The sequence below is a fragment of the Strix aluco genome, chromosome W (genome assembly GCF_031877795.1).
Source record: "Strix aluco isolate bStrAlu1 chromosome W, bStrAlu1.hap1, whole genome shotgun sequence".
Classification (NCBI taxonomy): domain Eukaryota; kingdom Metazoa; phylum Chordata; class Aves; order Strigiformes; family Strigidae; genus Strix; species Strix aluco.
This window is the reverse complement of record NC_133970.1, coordinates 38,164,406-38,191,867: the sequence shown is the minus strand read 5'-3', so window position 1 is coordinate 38,191,867 and position 27,462 is coordinate 38,164,406. Positions and strand designations below refer to the sequence as shown.

The following is a 27,462-nucleotide window of genomic DNA, read 5'->3' as shown; positions in this document are numbered from 1 at the left end:
AATACCTATGGGGCTTGCTCCAACAGCAGCAGATTGAAGCAGCATTAAAAATAATACTAATATTACTAGTAATATGGACAAGCAAAGCAAGGCTTTGCTGGTAAAATACACTGTAAGATGGTCTGGTCTGTCCAGGTGTGAGCTGGGGGCAAAGCAGGGGGAGGAATGGGGTGATTGGGATCCTGGCCAGGAGGGGAGAGAAGGACGAGCACTTCCAAACCGTGCATTTTCTTAAAGCCTATGTGAAAGTATTACCATTTGCCTAATGAACAAGCACAGTTTTTAAAAAACAAAACAAAAAGATCTTTGGTGAAGAAAAGCACCAAACTCCCGTGGTCTTGTGTGAGTGACTGCCCAAGGTGTGTGCGAATTTACAGCGTCTGGAGTTGCATCAGTGTGTCAGGTTCCTTTGCGTTTAAATAATTTGTATGAGTAGGCTGCGATAATAGGATGAGTTTAAAAATAAAACAAAACAAACAACAAAAAATCTCTAGGAACAAAACATTGATAGTTTACAGGGTTTTATGAGTTTAAAAGCCTTATATTTAACAATCATAATTTATGACTAACTGTGGGTTCTTATTTAATTATTTTATAGGGTTTTTTTGCATTTTTAATCATAATTTATTTATTTAGAAATTAATACTAATTTTTTTATTACTCCTATTACCTCATTTTTGCATTGTTTCTGGGAATGGAATGCTTTGCATGTGTTGGTACTTTAAAGAAAAATTAAAAATGGGATGTGAGGGGTAATGTTTATATTGTCAAAAAAAAGAGAGAGAAAAAAATCAGGGTGTGTGATTACAAACTGTATTACTGTGGTGCTGTTACCTTGGGTACATTCCATAAAAACATAAAAATGCAAACCTTTGATTCTGTATGCTGTGACATAGTGGAAAACTGCAATATAGTGACTGTGTTTAGCACATATATATGAGTATTATTTGCACTCATAATCAAACTCTGGTGATCCTTTCACTTGTGTCCTTGCGCACCGATGGTGATTAACGGTGCTCTGCAAAACCAAAACGTTTCAGTCGATTCTTGTTACTGCCCTGTCCCCAGCGCCGCTGGTGATGCTACTGCTGTTGCTGCATGTGTTACCCTGCAATAACACCCAATGGGCCCCCACTATAAGGCTGTGCTTGGGGCAATGCATGCATTTAGTGCAAGACTGCAAATTGCTTCAAAAGCCAAGGAAGGAAGCCCAGGTGTGGTGTCTCTGTCCAATTTTTGTGCCTATCAGTGCTCGGTCTGGCTCTTTTCACCCTCTGTGCGTGCACCCAGCTGGGTGCTGTGGGGAGGATGAAGGAGGCAGTCAACTGAGCCTGAGCTTCGAGGCAACAAAACTGAAGGATTCATTGCAATTTTTAAGGGCTGACCCCTGGTCTAGCTGAGAAGGGCTGGGGTGGATGCGGGAGTGATTCGGCATCCCTTTGTAATGCCTGGCCATGAGCATTTACTATAACCCAGCCGTGAAACATGCATGGAGCAGAAGCCCTCAACACTGATCTACTTGATCAGTTGGTTTCATCCCCCCGTTAAGGGGGAAACCTCGACTTGGAGCTTTTTAATCCACTGTAAAGCTGGGACCTGCACTGGAGCCCTCCTGGCCCCAAGGAAGGGGGTCAGCCCCAAGCTGACATCCCACTCCTGCAGCGGTGGCCAAGCATTCCCATCCCTAGCCATGGCCGCACTGCTCTTGCAACGCACTGCCCTTTCCCAAAAGGCTCCTGAATATCAAGTGCTTGAGCCTCACAAGAGCATTAGAGCACCTTTGATAATATTTTAATCTTTAAGCCATAACTGCTCTTGGTCAGCGCAGATGCTCGGCTATGTATGGACAGAAGTGGGGTTCAATGCATGTGCTCAGCCAGTAGCCATCCCCCCCCCAAAGACTTTGGATGCAATTCTTTTCTGGGTTAGAAAGGCACAAAATGACTGTACCTTAATTTTTTTTCTCTCTGTCCCTTCAGGGTGCTGCTCTGCTTTGTCGACTTTGCCTTACCCTGGGTTTAAAACCTGTCTGTTTTTTTCCTTGCTGCTCTGTAACACTCCTCCCCTATAGCCTGGAGCTGCAAATTTGAGCCATGCGGGGATGGGGGGTCGGTTGTTTCCCCCCCTGCAAAGACACTATAAAAGGGATAAGTAAAACAATGAGCAAGCAAACAAAAATCCTCTCCTTTAATGACCCGGGCTGGTGAAAGGATCACCATTTTTGTACTCCTACTGATGTTCTGTTGTGCTGTGCAACATTTTGCTACATAGACTATTTTATAGAAGAAAGCTAGAAAAATACTTATTATTAATATTAAAGCAATAGCGCATTGAAGAAATGAAAAGACATTAGAAATTGTGTAAATGCTTAGATTCACTTTTGGTGGATTTTTTGTACTTTATTTATAACTAATAAACTGCATTGCTAACTATAAACTTGTGCCAGACAGAAGCCACCTGTCAGGACAATCGCTTGGTCCTTATTTACTGCTCATTTCTTGTTTCGTTGGGTCGGAGTCAATTCTTCTTTCACTGTTTATGCCTTTGGACTTTGATGTGCAAAAGAGATGCTGCTGGGGTATAAAATACTCTGCCCAGCTGTTTTTCAGGAGCTGTTGGTGCTTGAGCTCCATGGCAGAGGTGAGATGAGGCTTCCACACAGGTCACACCACCATGCATGATGTCCTGTGGCACCAGTTTTGTGATTAGGTACCAAAATCACTTTCTAGAACCAGGCTGGAAATTGCCTGTTAAAGAGAAATTTCTCCTCTAAACACAACCCACAGTGTCTGTAGGATATCTCTAGCAAGTCCTGCAGAGATACTGACAGGTCTTCCATCCTCTTGGTGGAGGAGCATGTCCCTCCCTGTGGGTCTCTGATTTAATAACTAAGGAAAGAGAAAATTATTGGAAGAAAAAAAAATCCCCCAAACTAATACAGATATATTTGAGGGTATTTTCAATCCTTTTGTTACTTGTAGGAGAATCCAATGGGCCATACACCCAACTTTGCATCCTGCACAGCTCATTTCATAGGTCCTCTTGCACTTTTATTTTTTCCCACAATGAATGGTGCCAGTCTCTGCTCCTGCCCACTCTCAATTTGGTTGCTTCTCCTCATGCATTTCATGTAGAAAGACTGAGACCAGTCCCCAGCTTTGACTATGTGATTAGACTAAAGAAGCCTTGGAGACAGGTGGCTGCTGATCGTAGAGATTTGGTTCCCATAGTCGAAGGGAATTGCTGGCTCCTCCAGCATCCTGCAAAGGCTGCATAAGGGCTGCACCATATTTAGGCAATACAAAGCTCCAGTTATAGGAAGCTTTTACAAATACAGAAAACAGGTTAAAAATGATCTGCTGGTCCAGCTGGGGAAAATCTCAGTTGCTTGCTGAGATCTTGTTGATGTCCTTTGAAAGGGTAATGGCGCTGAGACAGTTGCTTGAGATGGCAAATGGTTTTGCTTCAAAGCTGCCACAGCAAACACACTGCCATGATCTCATAACAGCCCTGCCGAGTGCAGCGAGCAGTAACCAGTTAGCTGCGCTGGAGAGGGAGAGGGGTTGTGCCCATTAAGGTGTAACAGCATGGGCCAAGATGCAATGTCTTTATTCACTGCGAGCATCTGCTCTTGCAGCAGCTGCCCAGGGTCAGGAAGCTTAGCCCTTATTTGTGTTTTGTAGTATCTAAATCCTCAGCTGCCGCACAGGTTGCAGCTCAGAGCTGTACAACCCCATCAGTAAATATCTTTTTTTTTTGGTTGTTTTTTTAAATGGAGCTTTTCTCTATGTCAAAATGGACCCCTACACATACTGATGGGGCAGGGGAGATTATAAGATGGATACTTCACAGCCCTCAGTTATTCTGCCTTCGTGCACATAAAGTTGGTGTAGCTATATGATGCTATCAAAAATGTTTCACAACAATTTCATAGAGATTTTCAAACAATTCTCTGTGTCCTGCAGCAAGAGTCAACCAGTCCCTCTTAGCATCCAACACTGCAAAGGACTCCTTAGTTATACTTGTTTTCACTGGCAGCACCCAAATGCTTTTGTAAACACAGCACTTCATTGGGATCGCAAAACACTGGGGACCACGGAGACAATGGGATAGCCTGGTTTTGCAGACTCCCGCTGAGTGCTACCATCCTTGTCCTTTGCTCTTGCTTCTCATCTACATTCATGGTTTTTGGATTGTGGTGGTTTGACCTTGGCTAAATGCCAGGTACCCACCAAGTCGCTCTGTCACTTCCCCCCCTTTCCCCTTTTTTTCTCAACAGGGCAAAGAGGGGAAAGAAAACAAAATATGAAAAAAAACCCAACCCTTGTGGGTAAAACAAAAGCAGTTTTAATATAAATAAAGCGAAGCAAAGGTCCGCGCGCGGAAGCAAAAAAAAGAAAACAGATTTATTCTCTACTTCCCATGAACAGGCGATGTCGGGCCTTCTCAGGAAGCAGGGCTCCAATACGCGTAGTGGTTGCCTCGGAGGACCAAGGGTGACCCCACCCCCTTCCTCCTTTCTCCCAGCTTTATACTGAGCAGACGTCATATGGTCTGGAATATCCCTTTGGTCAGTTCGGGTCAGCTGTCCTGGCTGTGTCCCCTCCCAAGATCTTGCCCACCCCGTCCCACTGTGTGTGTGGGGGAAATGTCAGAAAGAGCCTTGGTGCTGTGTAAGCACTACTCAGCAGTAGCCACAACACCAGTGTGCTATCAACACCCTGCCAGCTCCCAACATAAAACACAGCACCATGAGGGCTGCTACAGGGGGAAACCAACTGTGGCTCAGCCAGACCCAGTACAGTCTCCACCCCTTATTCCATACCATTTACGTCATGCCCAGGTCCCACATAACACTCATTTATCCATTCCGTAAGCTTTCTTCACTCCTCCAGATGTTCAGTGACTTGGCTCCTGTAGGGAGTGGCGTTCGGAAGATCTCGCGATGTACGGAAGGAATAGCTGTAGCCCTCCCTTGTTACGAGGTAAGGTGATGGATAGGCTTGTAATGTTAAGGGCACACCCACGAAGGAGGTACTTGGTGAACGTATATAGGTGAGATACACAGTTTAATAAACGGACATTTTGTATCCATCATATTGGTGTTTGTACTGATGTCCCCGTGAAGGTCTTAACCTCCTGCAGCATTAGTCTGCGATCTGAGCGCCACTGACATGTGGATTGGCAGGTTTAATGAGGCAGGCTAATTGCGGTGTTGCAGTGTTAGTCTCTGCGACCTGAACGCCACTGACACGTGGAGAGGCAGGTTCAAAGAGGCAGAGCTAACAGCAACACACTGGGATATAAATTTAGCAGAAGCCACTTGGCTAATTAACACCAGAGGATCTGTTAACCGTCCTGGTCCTGCCCAGACAAAACCCCTTCATACTGTGGGAGGAGATAAGGTCCCTGTAGTACACACAGGGAAATGGCTGGGGAAGGCAGTATGGATTGCTCCTCCCTTGGGAAAAGGCAAGCCCACTCATGGGATTGTTTTTGCTCAGGGACCTGGATGTACTTGGTGGGTAATGCGGGAGGATGGGGCTACTCAGTGTGTGCCTCAAGGAAATTTAACCTTGGGGGGAAAATAATCTGTGGGCTGAGTTGTATGTTGCAGGAAGTGATGGAGGAAGTAGGAACGACGAAGAGTGAACCAGATACGTGCGATGATGACCCAAACCTAGCCAGTGCTGGAGTCTGTGGTGGTTTGACCTTGGCTAAATGCCAGGTACCCACCAAGTCGCTCTATCACTTCCCCCCCCTTCCCCTTTTTTTCTCAATAGGGCAAAGAAGGGAAAGAAAATAAGATAGGAAAACAAAACAACCCTTGTGGGTAAAACAACAGCAGTTTTAATATAAGCAAAGCGAAGCAAAGGTCCGCGCGCGGAAGCAAAAAAAAGAAAACAGATTTATTCTCTACTTCCCATTAACAGGCGATGTCGGGCCTTCTCAGGAAGCAGGGCTCTGATATGCGTAGCGGTTGCCTCGGAGGACCAAGGGTGACCCCACCCCCTTCCTCCTTTCTCCCAGCTTTATACTGAGCAGACGTCATATGGTATGGAATATCCCTTTGGTCAGTTTGGGTCAGCTGTCCTGGTTGTGTCCCCTCCCAAGATCTTGCCCACCCCGTCCCACTGTGGGGGGGGAAATGTCAGAAAGAGCCTTGGTGCTGTGTAAGCACTACTCAGCAGTAGCCACAACACCAGTGTGCTATCAACACCCTGCCAGCTCCCAGCATAAAACACAGCACCATGAGGGCTGCTACAGGGGAAAACCAATTCTGGCTCAGCCAGACCCGATACAGTCTCCACCCCTTATTCCATACTATTTACGTCATGCCCAGGTCCCACATAACACTCATTTATTCATTCCGTAAGCTTTCTTCACTCCTCTAGATGTTCAGTGACTTGGCTGCCATCTGTCAAGGTGGATGTTCAGGACAGGAGCAGTATGTTTGACTGTTGGACTCCAGCACCGGCTAGGTTTGGGTCATCATCGCATGTATCTGGTTCACTCTTCGTCGTTCCTACTTCCTCCATCACTTCCTGCAACATACAACTCAGCTCACAGATTATTTCCCCCCCAAGGTTAAATCTCCTTGAGGCACACACTGAGTAGCCCCATTCTCCCGCATTACCCACCAAGTACATCCAGGTCCCTGAGCAAAAACAATCCCACGAGTGGGCTTGCCTTTTCCCAAGGGAGGAGCAATCCATACTGCCTTCCCCAGCCATTTCCCTGTGTGTACTACAGGGACCTTATCTCCTCCCACAGTATGAAGGGGTTTTGTTTGGGCAGGACCAGGACGGTTAACAGATCCTCTGGTATTAATTAGCCAAGTGGCTTCTGCTAAATTTATATCCCAGTGTTTCCATCCCCCATTGTCCAATGCTCTCAACATAGTCTTCAACAGTCCATTGTATCTTTCAATCTTTCCAGACGCTTGTGGGTAATAAGGGATGTGATACACCCACTCAATGCCATGTTTCTTTGCCCAGGAGTTTATGAGATTATTTCGAAAATGGGTTCCATTGTCTGATTCGATTCTTTCAGGAGTACCATGTCGCCATAAAATTTGCCTTTCAAGACCTAAGATGGTATTTCGGGCAGTGGCATGATTTACAGGGTACGTCTCAAGCCAACCAGTAGTTGCTTCCACCATAGTGAGTATGTAGCGCTTGCCTTGGCGTGTTCGTGGCAATGGTCCAATATAGTCAATTTGCCAGGCCTCACCATATCGAAAACTCAGCCATCGCCCTCTGTTCCAGGGAGACTTTACTCGTGTGGCTCGCTTGATTGCAGCACATGTTTCGCATTCATGAGTGACCTGTGAGATGGCCTCCATGGTCAGGTCCACCCCTCGATCACGAGCCCATCTGTACGTTGCATCTCTCCCGAGATGCCCAGATGTTTCATGGGCCCATCGAGCTACAAATAGCTCACCCTTGCGCTCCCAGTCCAGGTCCAGCTGAGCTACTTCAATTTTAGCAGCCTTGTCTACTTGCTCATTGTTTTGATGTTCTTCGGTGGCACGGCTTTTGGGCACGTGGGCATCTACATGACGTACCTTTAGAGCCACGTTTTCCACTCGGGCAGCGATGTCCTGCCACAGTGCAGCAGCCCAGATGGGTTTACCTCTGCGCTGCCAATTGGTCTTCTTCCACTCCTGTAGCCACCCCCACAGGGCATTAGCCACCATCCAGGAGTCAGTGTAGAGATACAGTACTGGCCACTTTTCTCGTTCAGCAATCTTTAGGGCTAGTTGGATCGCTTTTACTTCTGCAAACTGACTTGACTCGCCCTCTCCTTCAGTGGCCTCAACGACTTGTCTTGTGGGGCTCCACACAGCAGCTTTCCACTTTCGATGGTTTCCTACCACACGACAGGATCCATCAGTAAACAGAGCATACCGCCTTTCATCTTCTGGTAATTCGTTATATGGTGGTGCTTCTTGGGCACGAGCCACCTCCTCAGGCAGTGCTCCAAAATCTCTACCTTCTGGCCAGTCCATGATCTCTTCCAGGATTCCTGGACGGTTGGGTTTTCCCAGTCGAGCTCGTTGCGTGATTAACGCTACCCATTTACTCCAGGTAGCACTGGTTGCATGGTGTGTAGAAGGGATGTTTCCTTTGAACATCCAATGTAGTACAGGCAATCGCGGTGCCAAGAGGAGCTGTGCTTCTGTACCAACAACTTCGGAAGCGGCTCGAATCCCCTCATATGCTGCCAGAATCTCCTTTTCAGTTGGAGTGTAGTGGGCTTCTGATCCTCGATATCCCCGGCTCCAAAATCCTAATGGTCGACCCCGAGTTTCACCTGCTACCTTCTGCCAGAGGCTCCATGTGAGGCCATGCTCCCCAGTTGATGTGTAAAGTACATTTTGCACATCTGGTCCTGTCCGAAAAGGCCCAAGAGCTACCGCCCGAGCTATCTCCTGTTTGATGTGCTCAAAGGCTTGTTGTTGCTCAAGACCCCACTCAAAATTGTTCTTCTTTCGGGTTACTTGATAGAGAGGGCTCACCAGCTGACTGTAACCTGGAATGTGCATCCTCCAAAATCCCACAAGTCCTAAGAAAGCTTGTGTTTCCTTCTTGTTGGTCGGTGGAGACATAGCTGCTATCTTGTTGACAACCTCCATAGGCACATGGCGGCGTCCATCTTGCCATTTTATTCCCAAGAACTGAATCTCCTGTGCTGGTCCCTTGACCTTGCTTTTCTTTATGGCAAACCCAGCTCTCAGAAGAATCTCAATTACTTTTTGTCCTTTCTTGAACACTTCTTCTGCCTTGTTGCCCCACACAATGATGTCATCGATGTACTGTAGATGTTCAGGGGCATCACCCTTTTCCAGTGCAGTTTGAATTAGTCCATGACAAATAGTGGGGCTGTGCTTCCACCCCTGGGGTAGTCGATTCCAGGTATATTGGACACCCCTCCACGTGAAAGCAAACTGTGGCCTGCACTCTTCTGCCAAAGGAATTGAAAAGAATGCATTGGCGATGTCGATTGTGGCGTACCACTTGGCTGCCTTTGACTCTAGCTCATACTGGAGCTCTAACATATCTGGTACAGCAGCACTCAGTGGTGGCGTCACTTCGTTCAGGCCACGATAGTCTACTGTCAACCTCCACCCTCCGTCAGACTTTCGCACTGGCCATATTGGGCTATTAAAAGGCGAATGTGTCTTACTGATGACACCTTGGGTCTCCAGTTGACGGATCAGTTCTTGGATGGGAGCCAGAGAGTCTCGGTTCGTGCGATACTGCCGTCGGTGCACGGTCCTCATGGCAATTGGCACCTGTTGTTCTTTAACTCGCAACAGTCCTACAACAAAAGGATCTCCTGAGAGGCCAGGCAGATTAGACAACTGTTTGACCTTCTCTGTGTTCACACTGGCCACACCAAAAGCCCATCGGTATCCTTTTGGGTCTTTGAAATACCCCCTCTTGAGGTAGTCAATGCCCAAGATACAAGGGGCTTCTGGGCCAGTTACAATGGGATGTTTTTCCCACTTATCCCCGGTCAAGCTAACCTCGGCCTCCAGTACTGACAGTTCTTGACATCCACCTGTCACTCCTGAGATCCAGATAGGTTCTGCCCCTCTATAACTTGATGGCATTAATGTACACTGTGCCCCGGTATCGATTAAAGCCTGGTACTTCTGTGGATTTGATGTGCCACGCCATCGAATCCACACTGTCCAATACACCCGATCATCCCTTTCCTCCTCCTGGCTGGAGGCAGGGGCCCTCTATTCCTGTTCTTGGTCAGAGTATTCACTGTCTGACCCTTGCTGTGCCAGGCCGGAAACTCCTTCATCAGGGCCAAGGGAGGTGATCTCATTCTTCCTGTATCTGGGAGATCGCTGATTACTTTCTTGCGGTTTCACGCCAGCTACATTAACAACCTTCTTGGATGTTGTCTTCTTGGCAGGGGTCTTTCCTCGCAATTCATGTACACGAGCTTCCAATTTGAAGGTGGGTTGACCATCCCACTTCCTCATGTCCTCCCCCTGGTCACGCAGGAAGAACCAAAGTTCGCCACGTGTCATGCGCCTAGGTTTCCCTTTCCCTCTGACTGGGGTGGAAGAGAACCGATTTCTTGGGGTGCTCCTGACATCTAAGGCACTCGCCCGTAGAGATGAGGAGGTTCCAAGACTCTCTTCAAAGTTCTGAAGCCAGGAAGAGACTGCCTCCACAGTTGGCGTACATCTTAGTCCTTCTCCCATATCCATTTCTGGATAGTACATCGCAGCCAAGCCCGCAGAATACGAGGATGGTGCACCTTTAATCACCTTCCTCCACATGGCCCGTGTGCACAGGACATCCTCTGGATTTTTAGGGGCTTCATCATTATTTGGATCACTATAGATGACTTCCAGCACTGCTAGTTCTCTCAGGTACTGGACACCTTCATCCGCAGTAGCCCACTTCCCTGGGGAGTTATCCGTAAGATCTTCCTTGAAAGGATATCTTGCTTTAACACTTGAAAGGAGCCGTCTCCACAGACTGCAAATTCCTGTTTCTTTTCCAATTCCCCTTTCAATTCCTCGATCTCTAGCAAGGGAACCCAGCTGTTGGGCTTCCTTACCTTCCAGCTGCTGAGCATCAGCCCCATTATCCCAGCATCGAAGCAGCCAGGCAGCAATCCGCTCACCCGGCTGGCGGCTATAGTCTTTCCGCAGATCTCGCAGTTCTGATGATGTCAGGGACCGGGTAGTTTCTGCCTCCTGTTTGAGTTCTGTTATTCCCTCTTCTGACCCCTTTGCTGAAGGACCCGCTTCTTCCTCCTCTTTTTCGTCCCTTATTAATCGAGGGTATGGACCTGTTGTTCTCCTTGTCCACTGTTTCTTTTTTACTACTGGGGCAATCTCTGCTGTTATTGTTTTTGTTTGAGTTCCCGTTTCCACCACAGTCCTTTGAGAGCACTGAACTGCAGCTCGATAAGCATAGGCCAGGCCCCAGTACAGCGCTAGGAGTTGCTGATTTTCATCGGGATAGACAAGGCACCCTTCTATCAGGTGTTGTGTCAGTTTTGCGGGGTTGCTTGCCTGTTCAGGGGTAAGATCCCAGGCTACAGGAGGTGATAACCGTCCTAGGAATCTGCCCAAATCCTTCCACTCCCCCTGCCACCCAGGGACAGGCCGCCTCAGGGCACATTTTGGTATTCTCTCACCCAAAATTTGCTTTCTCTTACACCAAAAACCTAACGAGCTCCACACAGCCCACAATAGGCGAATAGCATTAATGAACAGTATCAAAGAGCTAACATAAGGATTAATAAGTACTTCGGGAGCTTGCAGAATAAAACCACTCATGATGTTCCCAATTTCTTCCAGCATGTTCCCGAGCTTAGCAAAATAAAGATAAGCAGAGCAATAAACAAACCCGTGACCAGCACAAGAGCTTGTCGCTTACTAACTGCTATAGCTATAGCACAATTAATATAAAACTGCTGTTGTCCCGCCCCACGTTGGGCGCCAAAATAGACTGTGGTGGTTTGACCTTGGCTAAATGCCAGGTACCCACCAAGTCGCTCTATCACTTCCCCCCCCTTCCCCTTTTTTTCTCAATAGGGCAAAGAAGGGAAAGAAAATAAGATAGGAAAACAAAACAACCCTTGTGGGTAAAACAACAGCAGTTTTAATATAAGCAAAGCGAAGCAAAGGTCCGCGCGCGGAAGCAAAAAAAAGAAAACAGATTTATTCTCTACTTCCCATTAACAGGCGATGTCGGGCCTTCTCAGGAAGCAGGGCTCCAATACGCGTAGTGGTTGCCTCGGAGGACCAAGGGTGACCCCACCCCCTTCCTCCTTTCTCCCAGCTTTATACTGAGCAGACGTCATATGGTCTGGAATATCCCTTTGGTCAGTTGGGGTCAGCTGTCCTGGTTGTGTCCCCTCCCAAGATCTTGCCCACCCCGTCCCACTGTGGGGGGGGAAATGTCAGAAAGAGCCTTGGTGCTGTGTAAGCACTACTCAGCAGTAGCCACAACACCAGTGTGCTATCAACACCCTGCCAGCTCCCAGCATAAAACACAGCACCATGAGGGCTGCTACAGGGGAAAACCAATTCTGGCTCAGCCAGACCCGATACAGAGTCCAACAGTCAAACATACTGCTCCTGTCCTGAACATCCATCTTGACAGATGGGAGCCTGTTGCTGTTAGCTCTGCCTCTTTGAACCTGCCTCTCCACGTGTCAGTGGCGCTCAGGTCGCAGAGACTAACACTGCAACACCGCAATTAGCCTGCCTCATTAAACCTGCCAATCCACATGTCAGTGGCGCTCAGATCGCAGACTAATGCTGCAGGAGGTTAAGACCTTCACGGGGACATCAGTACAAACACCAATATGATGGATACAAAATGTCCGTTTATTAAACTGTGTATCTCACCTGTATACACTCACCAAGTACCTCCTTCGTGGGTGTGCCCTTAACATTACAAGCCTATCCATCACCTTACCTTGTAACAAGGGAGGGCTACAGCTATTCCTTCCGTACATCGCGAGATCTTCCGAACGCCACTCCCTACATTTCCCCCTCCCCATGCTTTATAACATCGTTATTCCTGATTGATTGTCATTATTGCGCTGTTCCAAGCGGTGATGAGCAAGACCCATATGTCGATCTAAGAACAAAACATTAACCTTCTTAAACAATCCACGAACTACAGCACTAATACATGTAAAGGCGATACAAGTGGCAAGAAGCACACCACATATCCCAATAATTCCCCAAATGAGCCAATCCCAACTAAGCTAACTAGTAATCTAAGTCCACACGTTGTCAAGCCACCCAAACCATTCTGGTTTTACAAAGGTGGCTGTGATGAAGACATAGCAAGATTCTGCCCCTGTATCCAGAGGAAAACAGACGTCTTCGCGGTGATGTGCTCATTCCACTATCGCTTGTCCTTGACTGTTATAAGGAAGGCCGTGTACTAATTTGATGTCCCACAATGCACACCATTCTTTTGTGCGTCTAGCAACAAAACAAGGGCCGTTATCTGTTTTGATCTCTTGTGGCTTCCCTAACAAGGCGGTAACGCCTTCCCAATGAACAATAATGTGTCTGGCTGTTTGCTTACGAGCCATTGTGGCTAATATTGTAGAGCTAAAGGTGTCAATGGTTACTATGAGATACTTATTTGGTTTTAACAATTCACATGTTGTTACATCAGTTTGCCATATCTGATTGGAAGAGAGACCCCGTGGATTGACACCTGCCTCCCACAGTGGGCCTTTTTGACAGTAGGGACAAAGTGCCACTATGTTTTTTGCTTGTGACAGAGAAATATGCCATGTTTTCGCTAAGGCTTTTGCTCCAAGGTGTAGAAAGGCATGTAAGCTCTTTGCGGCGTCCAATGACCACACACCCCGTGCCGCTTGGTCAGCCTTATGATTGCCTTCTACAATTGGACCTGGTAGGGATTGGTGACTGTTCACATGTGTAATAAAGGCCTGCCCTATGCACTGTTGTAGAGCTTCATAAAGTAAGGTTGACACTTCCGTCTGCACAAATCCTACTGTTGCCATTTTGTGTACAAGTTTATAAACATATAAAGAGTCTGTAACAATATTAACACGATTCTCTATCTCTTGCTGGAGTGCCATTTGGACTGCTTTGGCCTCTAACCATTGTACAGATTTGTTAGTCTGAGTCCACATCCTCTTTTCTTTGTTTTGCAGCAGCACCTGCAGCACTTATTTCAAGACTTTATGAATTAAGGGTTAGGGAAACTTCAAAAAATGCAGCATACTCAAAATAGTTCCACAGAAGGCTAGAAACAATACAGCAGTTACAGTTACTAGTTAAAAGAGTAGGCTAATTTCACTACTTTGAGGGATATGACTAAATACTACAAAAATAAACAGTAAGGAAAATACAGAATAACACACTTACTTAATGGGGTACTAACATTCAGATCCGCAATTGCTGGGGAACCCTGGATGCAGCGAGAATTTAGAGTACCCTTCCTCACAAACCGGAAATCCTACGCGATGCGTCCATCCGTAGGTGAGGCATCCAACATCGCTGCAAGCAGGTCCAGCCTCTAAATCAACAGGCCAAAATAACTGGCAATTTTCTTTGAGCGGAAACATCTGATTTCATCCTCCTGTTGGGTTCCACCCAGAGTCTGGCCACCACTCAAGGGGGAAAACCAAGGGAGTTTCTAATAAGGTTAAACACTTGGGGTCCTGCTTCTTGATACTGCTAAACAAGGAACTTAAATACACACATTCTTATAGCATTCCATCCTTATTAATAACTACATTTTATCTAAGCTACATCTCTTACTAGTGACTAACAAGCCTATATATTTCACCAAGGAATTACAATTACTGTTAGCATTTTTTCTTAAAAAGGTTGGCAACCATAGTGTGATTAAGGACAGAGATATTTTGTCCTATTGCAGTTGCAAGCATTACCCATACATTCTGCTTAAATGATCAGTTGAAGAGATCGTGAACTGTTGGCAGAGGGGCATCCACAGCACCCACAGCTGGCTCCTGGGTGTCCACCAAAAGCTGCCTCTCACGCCTCAGGTGTGGTCACACACAGCTTGCTGGTAACCACCGGGACTGTGACCTGTGAAAATACAAGCATAACCTCTTCCCCAGGTTATTAAAGGATATGGTCCTTCCCAGTTAGCACTTTCCAGGACTTGAAGCCTGCCCTGGACTTCTTGTTGATCTGGTATCTGCAATGAGAAGTGACGCAATATTGGTGGCACCTTTCATTATCAGTTTGGCAAACATTTCTGGATGAGTAGTGACCATCTTGTGCATTTGGTGTGACAAAAAAAAAATCCATTCAATAATAACAAGAGGGTCACTAAGTGTTTCATCCCATTGAACAGCAGAGCATAGGGCTGCCCTGAAGGATTAAACAATATCAGTTGATACGGATGGCCGGGCACACATCACAATGCTTGTCTTTCTGAGATGGCATTAGCTACCTGATGGAGATCTTGTTTTGCTTTCTCTGTAAGTACTCTGGGTGATGTCAGTGAAGGATCTCCTTGCAAAATATCAAACAAGCTATGCAGATCATCATTAGTTAGGCCCAACAACAGCTGTATCCAATTTATGGCTCCCAACAGTTTCTGTAAATCATTTAAAGTCTTAACATCAGTTTTAAGTTTAACCTGTTGCGGGACAATGGTCTGTTCACAAATTCTCCACCCCAGGTACTGCCACGGTGATGATCGCTGTACCTTTTCAGGTGCTATTTGTCACCCCATTTGAGATACTGAGTCTTTGGGTAAAGCAAGAGGCTTTTCCATGATCTCCTGTGTTTCTGCTGCTATAAGGATGTCATCCATATAATGATAGATAACAGTCTGGGAGACCTGCATTGTGGGAGTATTCTTTATGCCTTATGGTAAAACAACCCAGTGATACCGTCTTGCAGGTTCACTAACATTAATACTGGGAACAGAATAGGCAAATTTAGGTGCATCATCTGGATGCAAGGGAATGGTAAATACCAATCCTTTAGATCAATTATTACAAGATGCCAGTTTCAGGGACTCATTGTTGGGGAGGGCAGGCCTGGCTGTAATGTACCCATATCCTCCATGGCATCATTAATGCATCGGAGATCATGTAAAAGTCACCATTTACCACTTTTGTTTCAAATAATGAACACCAGGGAGTTCTAAGGACTGGTGGTAGGTACGAGATGTCCTGCACTTAATTGTTCCTGAATTAAATCATTAAGGTGGCACAACTGTTCCATTGGCGAGGGCCACTGACCCACCCACACAGGTGATTCTGTTTTCCAGGTTAGTTTCAGGGTGGGTTTAGGGGTGGGCTGTGCTGCAGTGGCAATTAAGACAAATTTGATCCAATTTGAGTTCCCCATTGAGCCATATAGTCACGACCCCATGATGTAGCAGGGGTTTCTAATATAAATGCATAAATATTTGCTACCCAGTTTACTGGGCTCCTTACATGAATGAGATCTTTGCTTTGAAATGTTACAGCATGACCACCAACCCTGAAAAGCACTCGAGTTACCGAAGCTCACAGATATTACAGTCACATCCGCACCAGTATGTAAAATGCCTGTCAGTTCAACAGATTCTTCGGCTTTAGTGAGGTTACTTTTTATCAGAGGTCGACTTTGTCTCCCTGTCTGAGCTCAAAATGTTTGAGGGGTACGTGCTGGTCCAAATCCTGAGTCACCCCAGCTGTAGTAAAATAAAGAAGCTGAGTAAGTCTGACCTCTGGTAAAATGAACAACCCCTGTAAGGTTGTAGATAATTTTTATGACAATACCCTTCTTAGATAGATGGTACAAGGGTGCACTCTCCCCACAGAGTATGCACCTAAATTCAAGACAACAATTAATACAGAATTACTGCCTCCTGCTAGAGGAGATATTTCACCTATGACACTTCAAACACTCAGCCCAAACAAACAGGCAGCACCAGTGACCCAGCAGGCGGGCACTAAGGTGCTCTGTCAGAGAACTCCACACTCCGCAGCTGCAGCTGGGCTGCGTCTCATGCACGCAAAACAATCACACAAGGAGGTCTCTTACACTTATTACTCACACAACATAAAATGATAAACGCTGCAAACATCAAAACACTGTTAAGAATATATAAAGCCATTGCTTATTGATTATGTGGTCTTGGCAGACAAGGGACGTCGCATTCCAGCGTCAGCACCTTCTGTAAAAACTGCCGCTCCTGGCGTTGGAGGGGGGGGGGGCTTGGGAAGGCCCAGGGCCGCCGCCGTCAACTCTGCACTTGCAGGCCAATCACCCTCTTGATCACGCGCTGTTCTCGTGGTAGCATCTTCTCGCGGTTCAGTACTTTTCCCCAGTTCAGTGTTGCAGCTGTCTGTTGTTTATCCCTGCCACCTTGGCATAGCTCAACAGCCTCTTATCTTTCTTCCAAGGCCTGTTTTTCATCAAAGCCTAGCACTTTCTCACAGGCTGTGCAAGGTTGACAGGCCAATGCCTCCCACATCTCCGCCCCCCAACGCTGCATGTCCGCCTTCTATTTTTCTGCTAGTTCTCCCCTATGCACCTCGGTTTCCCCCTCCCCATCGTCGGAGCTCGCTGAGTGCTCCTCCGGGGGTCCGCCCCATCGTCAGAGCTCGCTGAGTGCTCCTCCGGGGTAGCTTTCATCATTGCATTTGCCTGCCCCCAAGCCATTAAATGCTCCGGCTTTCCTAATTTCGCTTGTTCTGCTAACTCCGCCTCTATTTGCGGCCAGAGCTCTGGCTTCATACAGTCTATCGGCTCTGCTAAAACACCGAGCCTTATCAATCTTTGTAGCATTGCTTTTAATGTTCTCGACTTCATAGAAGTCTTATTTTGTTTCAGTACCTTAACTGTGACATCTATGGCGCGCCGCGGAGTCTCCCTTCCTGCGTAGAGCTCCTCACCTCCTGCTGTGCACCGCCGACTGCCACAGCTTATCTTTTCCCAGAATCATGTCGTAAATCACGTCGCGGTCACCATTTGTTGCTGTTAGCTCTGCCTCTTTGAACCTGCCTCTCCACGTGTCAGTGGCGCTCAGGTTGCAGAGACTAATACTGCAACACCGCAATTAGTCTGCCTCATTAAACCTGCCAATCCACATGTCAGTGGCGCTCAGATCGCAGACTAATGCTGCAGGAGGTTAAGACCTTCACGGGGACATCAGTACAAACACCAATATGATGGATACAAAATGTCCGTTTATTAAACTGTGTATCTTACCTATATACGTTCACCAAGTACCTCCTTCGTGGGTGTGCCCTTAACATTACAAGCCTATCCATCACCTTACCTCGTAACAAGGGAGGGCTACAGCTATTCCTCCCGTACATCGCGAGATCTTCCGAACGCCACTCCCTACACCAGTGTTTCCATCCCCCATTGTCCAGTGCTCTCAACATAGTCTTCAACAGTCCATTGTATCTTTCAATCTTTCCAGACGCTTGTGGGTAATAAGGGATGTGATACACCCACTCAATGCCGTGTTTCTTTGCCCAGGAGTTTATAAGATTATTTCAAAAATGGGTCCCATTGTCTGATTCGATTCTTTCAGGAGTACCATGTCGCCATAAAATTTGCCTTTCAAGACCTAAGATGGTATTTCGGGCAGTGGCATGATTTACAGGGTACGTTTCGAGCCAACCAGTAGTTGCTTCCACCATGGTGAGTATGTAGCGCTTGCCTTGGCGTGTTCGTGGCAATGGTCCAATATAGTCAATTTGCCAGGCCTCACCATATCGAAAACTCAGCCATCGCCCTCTGTTCCAGGGAGACTTTACTCGTGTGGCTCGCTTGATTGCAGCACATGCTTCACATTCATGAGTGACCTGTGAGATGGCCTCCATGGTCAGGTCCACCCCTCGATCACGAGCCCATCTGTACGTTGCATCTCTCCCGAGATGCCCGGATGTTTCATGGGCCCATCGAGCTACAAATAGCTCACCCTTGCGCTCCCAGCGCAGGTCCAGCCGAGCTACTTCAATTTTGGCAGCCTTGTCTACTTGCTCATTGTTTTGATGTTCTTCGGTGGCACGGCTTTTGGGCACGTGAGCATCTACATGACGTACCTTTAGAGCCACATTTTCCACTCGGGCAGCGATGTCCTGCCACAATGCAGCAGCCCAGATGGGTTTACCTCTGCGCTGCCAATTGGTCTTCTTCCACTCCTGTAGCCACCCCCACAGGGTGTTAGCCACCATCCAGGAGTCAGTGTAGAGATACAGTACTGGCCACTTTTCTCGTTCATCAATCTCTAGGGCTAGTTGGATCGCTTTTACTTCTGCAAACTGACTTGACTCGCCCTCTCCTTCAGTGGCCTCAACGACTTGTCTTGTGGGACTCCACACAGCAGCTTTCCACTTCCGATGGTTTCCTACCACACGACAGGATCCATCAGTAAACAGAGCATACCGCCTTTCACCTTCTGGTAACTCGTTATATGGCGGTGCTTCTTGGGCACGAGCCACCTCCTCAGGCAGTGCTCCAAAATCTCTACCCTCTGGCCAGTCCATGATCTCTTCCAGGATCCCTGGACGGTTGGGTTTTCCCAGTCGAGCTCATTGCGTGATTAACGCTACCCATTTACTCCAGGTAGCACTGGTTGCATGGTGTGTAGAAGGGATGTTTCCTTTGAACATCCAATGTAGTACAGGCAATCGCGGTGCCAAGAGGAGCTGTGCTTCTGTACCAACAACTTCGGAAGCGGCTCGAATCCCCTCATATGCTGCCAGTATCTCCTTTTCAGTTGGAGTGTAGTGGGCTTCTGATCCTCGATATCCCCGGCTCCAAAATCCTAATGGTCGACCCCGAGTTTCACCTGGTATCTTCTGCCAGAGGCTCCATGTGAGGCCATGCTCCCCAGTTGCTGTGTAAAGTACATTTTGCACAGCTGGTCCTGTCCGAACAGGCCCAAGAGCTACCGCCCGAGCTGTCTCCTGTTTGATGTGCTCAAAGGCTTGTTGTTGCTCAAGACCCCACTCAAAATGGTTCTTCTTTCGGGTTACTTGATAGAGAGGGCTCACCAGCTGACTGTAACCTGGAATGTGCATCCTCCAAAATCCCACAAGTCCTAAGAAAGCTTGTGTTTCCTTCTTGTTGGTCGGTGGAGACATAGGTGCTATCTTGTTGACAACATCCATAGGCACATGACGGCGTCCATCTTGCCATTTTATTCCCAAGAACTGAATCTCTTGTGCTGGTCCCTTGACCTTGCTTTTCTTGATGGCAAACCCAGCTCTCAGAAGAATCTCAATCACTCTTTGTCCTTTCTTGAACACTTCTTCTGCCTTGTTGCCCCACACAATGATGTCATCGATGTACTGTAGATGTTCAGGGGCATCACCCTTTTCCAGTGCAGTTTGAATTAGTCCATGACAAATAGTGGGGCTGTGCTTCCACCCCTGGGGCAGTTGATTCCAGGTATACTGGACACCCCTCCACGTGAAAGCAAACTGTGGCCTGCACTCTTCTGCCAAAGGAATTGAAAAGAATGCATTGGCGATGTCGATTGTGGCGTACCACTTGGCTGCCTTTGAATCCAGTTCATATTGGAGCTCTAACATATCTGGTACAGCAGCACTCAGTGGTGGCGTCACTTCATTCAGGCCATGATAGTCTACTGTTAACCTCCACCCTCCGTCAGACTTTCACACTGGCCATATTGGGCTATTAAAAGGCGAATGTGTCTTACTGATGACACCTTGGGTCTCCAGTTGACGAATCAGTCCTTGGATGGGAACCAGAGAGTCTCAGTTTGTGCGATACTGTCGTCGGTGCACAGTCGTCGTAGCAATTGGCACCTGTTGTTCTTCAACTCGCAACAGTCCTACAACAAAAGGATCTTCTGAGAGGCCAGGCAGAGTAGACAACTGTTTGACCTTGTCTGTGTTCACACTGGCCACACCAAAAGCCCATCGGTATCCTTTTGGGTCTTTGAAATACCCCCTCTTGAGGTAGTCAATGCCCAAGATACAAGGGGCTTCTGGGCCAGTTACAATGGGATGTTTTTCCCACTTGTCCCCGGTCAAGCTAACCTCGGCCTCCAGTACTGACAGTTCTTGACATCCCCCTGTCACTCCTGAGATCCGGATAGGTTCTGCCCCTCTATAACTTGATGGTATTAATGTACACTGTGCCCCGGTGTCGATTAAAGCCTGGTACCTCTGTGGATTTGATGTGCCAGGCCATCGAATCCACACTGTCCAATACACCCGATCATCCCTTTCCTCCTCCTGGCTGGAGGCAGGGGCCCTCTATTCCTGTTCTTGGTCAGAGTATTCACTGTCTGACCCTTGCCTTGCCAGGCCGGAGATTCCTTCATCAGGGCCAAGGGAGGTGATCTCAGTCTTCCTGTATCTGGGAGATCGCTGATTACTTTCTTGTGGTTTTGCACCAGCTACATTAACAACCTTCTTGGATGTCTTCTTCTTGGCAGGGGTCTTTCCTCGCAATTCATGTACACGAGCTTCCAACTTGAAGGTGGGTTGACCATCCCACTTCCTCATGTCCTCCCCCTGGTCACGCAGGAAGAACCAAAGTTCACCACGTGTCATGCGCCTGGGTTTCCCTTTCCCTCTGACTGGGGTGGAAGAGAACTGATTTCTTGGGGTGCTCCTGACATCTAAGGCACTCGCCCGTAGAGATGAGGAGGTACCAAGACTCTCTTCAAAGTTCTGAAGCCAGGAAGAGACTGCCTCCACAGCTGGTGTACATCTTAGTCCTTCTCCCACATCCATTTCTGGGTAGTACATCGCAGCCAAGCTGGCAGAATACGAGGATGGTGCACATTTAATCACCTTCCTCCACATGGCCCGTGTGCACAGGACATCCTCTGGATTTTTAGGGGCTTCATCATTATCTGGATCACTATAGATGACTTCCAGCACTGCTAGTTCTCTCAGGTACTGGACACCTTCATCCGCAGTAGCCCACTTCCCTGGGGAGTTGTCCGTAAGATCTTCCTTGAAAGGATATCTTGCTTTAACACTTGAAAGGAGCTGTCTCCACAGACTGCAAATTGCTGTTTCATTTCCAATTCTCCTTTCAATTCCTCAATTTCTAGCAAGGGAACCCAGCTGTTGGGCTTCCCTACCTTCCAGCTGCTGAGCATCAGCCCCATTATCCCAGCATCGAAGCAGCCAGGCAGCAATCCGCTCACCCGGCTGGCGGCTATAGTCTTTCCGCAGATCTCGCAGTTCTGATGACGTCAGGGACCGGGTAGTTTCTGCCTCCTGTTTGAGTTCTGTTATTCCCTCTTCTGACCCCTTTGCTGAAGGACCCGCTTCTTCCTCTTCTTTCTCCTCCCTTATTAATCGAGGGTATGGGCCTGTTGTTCTCCTTGTCCACTGTTTCTTTTTTACTACTGGGGCAATCTCTGCTGTTGTTGTTATTGTTTGAGTTCCCATCTCCACCACAGTCCTTTGAGAGCACTGAACTGCAGCTCGATAAGCACAGGCCAGGCCCCAGTACAGCGCTAGGAGGTGCTGATTTTCACTGGGATAGGCAAGGCACCCTTCTATCAGGTGTTGTGTCAATTTTGCGGGGTTGCTTTCCTGTTCAGGGGTAAGATCCCAGGCTACGGGAGGTGATAACCGTCCTAGGAATCTGCCCAAATCCTTCCACTCCCCCTGCCACCCAGGGACAGGCCGCCTCAGGGCACATTTTGGTATTGACTGACCCAAAATTTGCCTTCTCTTACACCAAAAACCTACCGAGCTCCACACAACCCACAATAGGCGAATAGCATTAATGAACAGTATCAAAGAGCTAACATAAGGATTAATAAGTACTTCGGGAACCTGCAGAATAAAACCACTCATGATGTTCCCAATTTCTTCCAGCATGTTCCCGAGCTTAGCAAAATAAAGATAAGCAGAGCAATCAACAAACCCGTGACCAGCACAAGAGCTTGTCGCTTACTCACTGCTATAGCTATAGCACAATTAATATAAAACTGCCGTTGTCGTGCCCCACGTTGAGCGCCAAAAAAGACTGTGGTGGTTTGACCTTGGCTAAATGCCAGGTACCCACCAAGTCGCTCTATCACTTCCCCCCCCTTCCCCTTTTTTCTCAACAGGGCAAAGAGGGGAAAGAAAATAAGACAGGAAAAAAAACAAACCAACCCTTGTGGGTAAAACAAAAGCAGTTTTAATATAAGCAAAGCGAAGCAAAGGTCCACGCGCGGAAGCAAAAAAAGAAAACAGATTTATTCTCTACTTCCCATGAACAGGCGATGTCGGGCCTTCTCAGGAAGCAGGGCTCCAATACGCGTAGTGGTTGCCTCGGAGGACCAAGGGTGACTCCACCCCCTTCCTCCTTTCTCCCAGCTTTATACTGAGCAGACGTCATATGGTCTGGAATATCCCTTTGGTCAGTTCGGGTCAGCTGTCCTGGTTGTGTCCCCTCCCAAGATCTTGCCCACCCTGTCCCACTGTGGGGGGGAAATGTCGGAAAGAGCCTTGGTGCTGTGTAAGCACTACTCAGCAGTAGCCACAACACCAGTGTGCTATCAACACCCTGCCAGCTCCCAACATAAAACACAGCACCATGAGGGCTGCTACAGGGGAAAACCAATTCCAGCTCAGCCAGACCCAGTACACTGTCCTTTCTGATTAAATTAGTAACTATATTTCAACAAGACCATAACCAGGTGTTCTTATGGCTTACTGCTGGACTGAACTGCTGCATATGGGGCCCTCTTAGGTTTCAAGTCAGAATAAGATCTTTTTCTTCTTGATAAATCCTGATTCGTTTCTTTCTTATCACAGCATTGCACTTCTGAACTAAATAGTACCTTAAATAATCCAACCGTTAAAGCCTGCAAATACAAACACCTATTGTATGGGAATGCTTTGTGGAGCATCTTGCAGGAGATGTGGTCCTATGGCCTCTGAGGTCCCTTAGCAAATGTAACAAGTCAACTCTAAACTTACCGGTCTGTTCCTGCAGTTCTAGGATGTCATTATTGGCACAAGTCAGTTCCCGTATGAGCTGCCCATCATCTTCACCTTTAGTCAGCTACGGATCACACTGGAAGCAAAATGTCTTGTCCATGGCAGAGTCCATCACATCAATATATTCCAAGTACCAACCTGGTGCAATTCCTAGTAAAACAACAAAATAAAGATTTGGATATTTTCACATAGCTTGGGTAAGGAGGTGAGATACCTCTCCTCAGTAGCACTTCTGCTACTGAGAAACATTTCTTCTTGTGCTAGAAATGACTAGTATTTGCTTCAGATAATGTCACCAGTGAACATGATGTTGTTCTGATACCAAAAGCAATGTCGACTTGCTCAGAACCATAATCTGATCCCCCTTCTAGAGTCAGGCCATGATTTTGAGGGAGTTGCTGGCTTTTGATCAGATATAAGGGTGTTGGAGCATGGTCCTGGATAAGCTAGATTTCAAGCTCTCTGGGCAAGGGACCATCGCTTGTCCTTGCCCAGCACTTTGCACGAGATGAGGCTTCTGCAATACCAGTAGCAGCAGTGAGCAGGGAGAGATGGGGATGGTGTGTCCCCTGTCAACATACCAACACAGGAACCGTCCCAGGAAGAAGCACTACTGTGGCTTAGGGACAGCAAACCCTTACAAAGCCCCAGGGAAATCAGGGCCCTGCAGAACTGTTTGCCAGAGCCAGAAGCATGAAATCTCCTGGAAATCAGAGGGTTTGGGGGCAAAAGTTAATGGAGCAGCTTCTGTCACAGAAACTGCTGCTGATTCTTCCTTCTATTTTAAGGGCAACATGTAGCCTTAAAGCCAAAAGAAAGATATGAGTTCATGTTCCACTTAACCCCCACCCTTCCACCACACATGTCCATAGCTACTAAAAAAGACATAGCAGTGTGTGCATGGTTTGTGGTGGTCCCTTCACGTTTTGGGAGTGCTAGTTGGCCACAAGCTGTAGGGTTTAGTGTCTTTCTCTATGGCCTGTATTGCCCCCAAACCCTTCATATTTGGATTTGAAGGTCAGAAGGTAAATTACAACTTGCTCCTTTGGCCCTGCCAGATAGCACATGCAAGGAAATTACCCATGCTATCCTGACTTTGCCAGGCAACTGGGGTGAATTCACTAATGTTGTGACTGGACATGAACATAGGACAGACTAAAGTGATGGATGCTCCAGCAGGGACCACCAAATCACCTAACTTTTGCCTTGGGGCCTTCTGAAGAATCATAGCTCCCTTTTAGCTTTCTACTTCCTTTTTTTCTTTTTTTTTTCCAGTGGAAAAGCAACTTGAAAATGAAGAAAAGGGAATTTGGAAACATTTTCCTGATTTCTTTGTTGAAATAGAAGAAGATCTTGTTGAGTTTGTGTGGGAGTGTCAGCTCTGTGCAGCTGTGGGAGATTCAATATGTTAAGAGTCAAATCATGTGTTACTGGTAAATGATTAAGCGGCCAGTCAGCATTGGCCTGTCAGCCCTGCACAGCTGTGGGAGATTCAATACTTAAGAGCCAAATCGAAATCAGCCGGTCAACTCAGTCAGAGAGCTCAGCTTTGGGGAGCTCAGCAAAGGTGGAGAGCTCTGCTCAGGAGCACTGTTTTGTGTAGGCTTGGAGAAGTGCAGGTCCGTTCTGTGCTGGCTCGGAGAAGCACCAGCTCTGCTCTGCATAGGCCTGGAGAAGCAGCAAGGCTTTGAGGAGAAACAGGCCTTGGAAGAGAGATAAGTGTCCTGGTTTAACCAGGATAGGGTTAAGTTTCCCCAGCAGTGGGGGAGGAAGCTCTAGCTGGGTTATTCATATGCCATGCTGACCTCACTTCCAGGCGCCAGAGCGTGGGAAGAATCAGTGATCACATGGGGTTCGCGCAGCTGGGTTTTCTCTCACTGCTGTATTTGGTAGATATTTTGCTCTGTTCATTGTTATTACTGTTATTCTTATTGTTATTCACAGAATCAACTAGGTTGGAAAGGACCTTGAAGATCATCTAGTCCAACCATTAACCTAACACTGCCAGTTCCCATCTACACCATATCTCTCAGCACTATGTCAACCCTACTCTTAAACACCTCCAGGGATGGGGACTCTACCACCTCCCTGGGCAATCCATTCCACTGCCTAATAACCTGTTCTGTAAAGAAATACTTCCTGACATCTAGTCTAAACCTTCCCTGGCGCAACTTGAGGCCATTCCCTCTTGTCCTATTGCTTGTTACTTGGTTAAAGAGGCTCATCCCCAGCTCTCTGCAACCTCCTTTCAGACAGCTGTAGAGGGCGATGAGGTCTCCCCTCAGCCTCATCTTCTCCAGCCTAAACAACCCCAGTTCCCTCAGCCGCTCCTCGTACGACATGTGCTCCAGACCCTTCACCAGCTTCGTTGCCCTTCTCTGGACACGCTCGAGTCATTCAATGTCCTTTTTGTAGCGAGGGGCCCAAAACTGAACACAGTCATCGAGGTGCGGCCTCACCAGTGCCAAGTACAGGGGTAAGATCACTTCCCTGTCCCTGCTGGCCACGCTATTTCTGATACAAGCCAGGATGCCATTGGCCTTCTTGGCCACCTGGGCACACTGCTGGCTCATGTTCAGCTGGCTGTCAGTCAACACCCCCAGGTCCCTCTCTGACTGGCAGCTCTCCAGCCACTCCTCCCCAAGCCTGTAGCACTGCTGGGGGTTGTTGTGGCCCAAGTGCAGCACCCGGCATTTGGCCTTATTGAAACTCCTACAGTTGGCCTTAGCCCATCGCTCCAGCCTGGCCAGGTCTCTCTGCAGAGCCTCCCTACCCTCGAGCCGATCAACACTCCCACCCAACTTGGTGTCATCTGCAAACTTACTGAGGGTGCATTTGATCCCTTCGTCTAGATCATCAGTAAAGATGTTAAACAGGAGTGGCCCCAAAACCGAGCCCTGGGGGACACCACTCGTGACCGGCCACCAACTGAATTTAACTCCATTCACCACCACTCTTTGGGCCCGGCCATCCAGCCAGTTTTTTACCCAGCAAAGCGTGCAATCATCCAAGCCTCGGGCAGCCAGTTTTGCCAGGAGAATGCTGTGGGAAATGGTGTCAAAGGCCTTACTGAAGTCGAGGTAAACTACATCCACAGCCTTTCCCTCATCCAATAAGCAGGTCACTCTGTCGTAGAAGGAGATCAGGTTTGTCAAGCAGGACCTGCCTTTCATAAACCCATGCTGACTGGGCCTGATCCCCTGGTTGTCCTGCATGTGTTGCAAGATGGTACTCTGGATGAGCTGCTCCATCAGCTTCCCGGGTACCGAAGTCAAGCTGACAGGCCTGTAATTTCCCGGATCATCCTTCTGACCCTTCTTATAGATGGGCGTCACATTGGCCAATTTCCAATCTGTCGGGACCTCCCCGGTCAGCCAGGACTGCTGGTAAATGCTGGAAAGCGGCTTGGCGAGCACCCCAGCCAGCTCCTTCAGCACTCTTGGGTGTATCCCATCCGGTCCCATAGACTTGTGTGTGTCTATGTGATGTAGTAGGTCACTGACTCTCTCCTGGATTGCGGGGGGGTCGTTCTCCCAGTCTCTATCATCTGGCTGAGGGGGCTGGATTCCCTCAGTACAACTAGTCTTGTTATTAAAGACTGAGGCAAAGAAGGCATTAAGTACCTCAGCCTTCCCCTCATCACTTGCTACCAAGTTTCCTCCCACATCTAGCAGGGGATGGAGACTCTCCCTGGTCTTTCTTTTGCTATTGACATACTTATAGAAACATTTCTTTTTATCTTTGATTGCTGAAGCCAGATTAATTTCCAGCTGGGCTTTGGACCTCCTGATTTCTGCCCTGCATAGCCTCACAGCCTCTTTGTAATCACTGTGAGTGGCTAGCCCCTTCCTCCAAAGGCTGTAAACTCTCCTTTTCTCCTTGAGTTGCAGCCAAAGCTCCCTGTTCAGCCAGGGTGGTCTTCTCTGCTGCCTGCTCCTCTTAGAGCACCTGGGGACTGCCTGCTCCTGAGCCATTAAGACTTCCTTGTTAAAGAGCGCCCAGCCTTCCTGGACC

General features: G+C 47.7%; 1 protein-coding gene across 2 annotated transcripts in view; it reads right to left on the bottom strand.

Annotated features, from left to right (window-relative positions):
- Positions 1-27,462, bottom strand: part of LOC141917808 (uncharacterized) — a 730,013-nt gene that overhangs the window by 202,844 nt on the left and 499,707 nt on the right. The window lies entirely within an intron of this gene.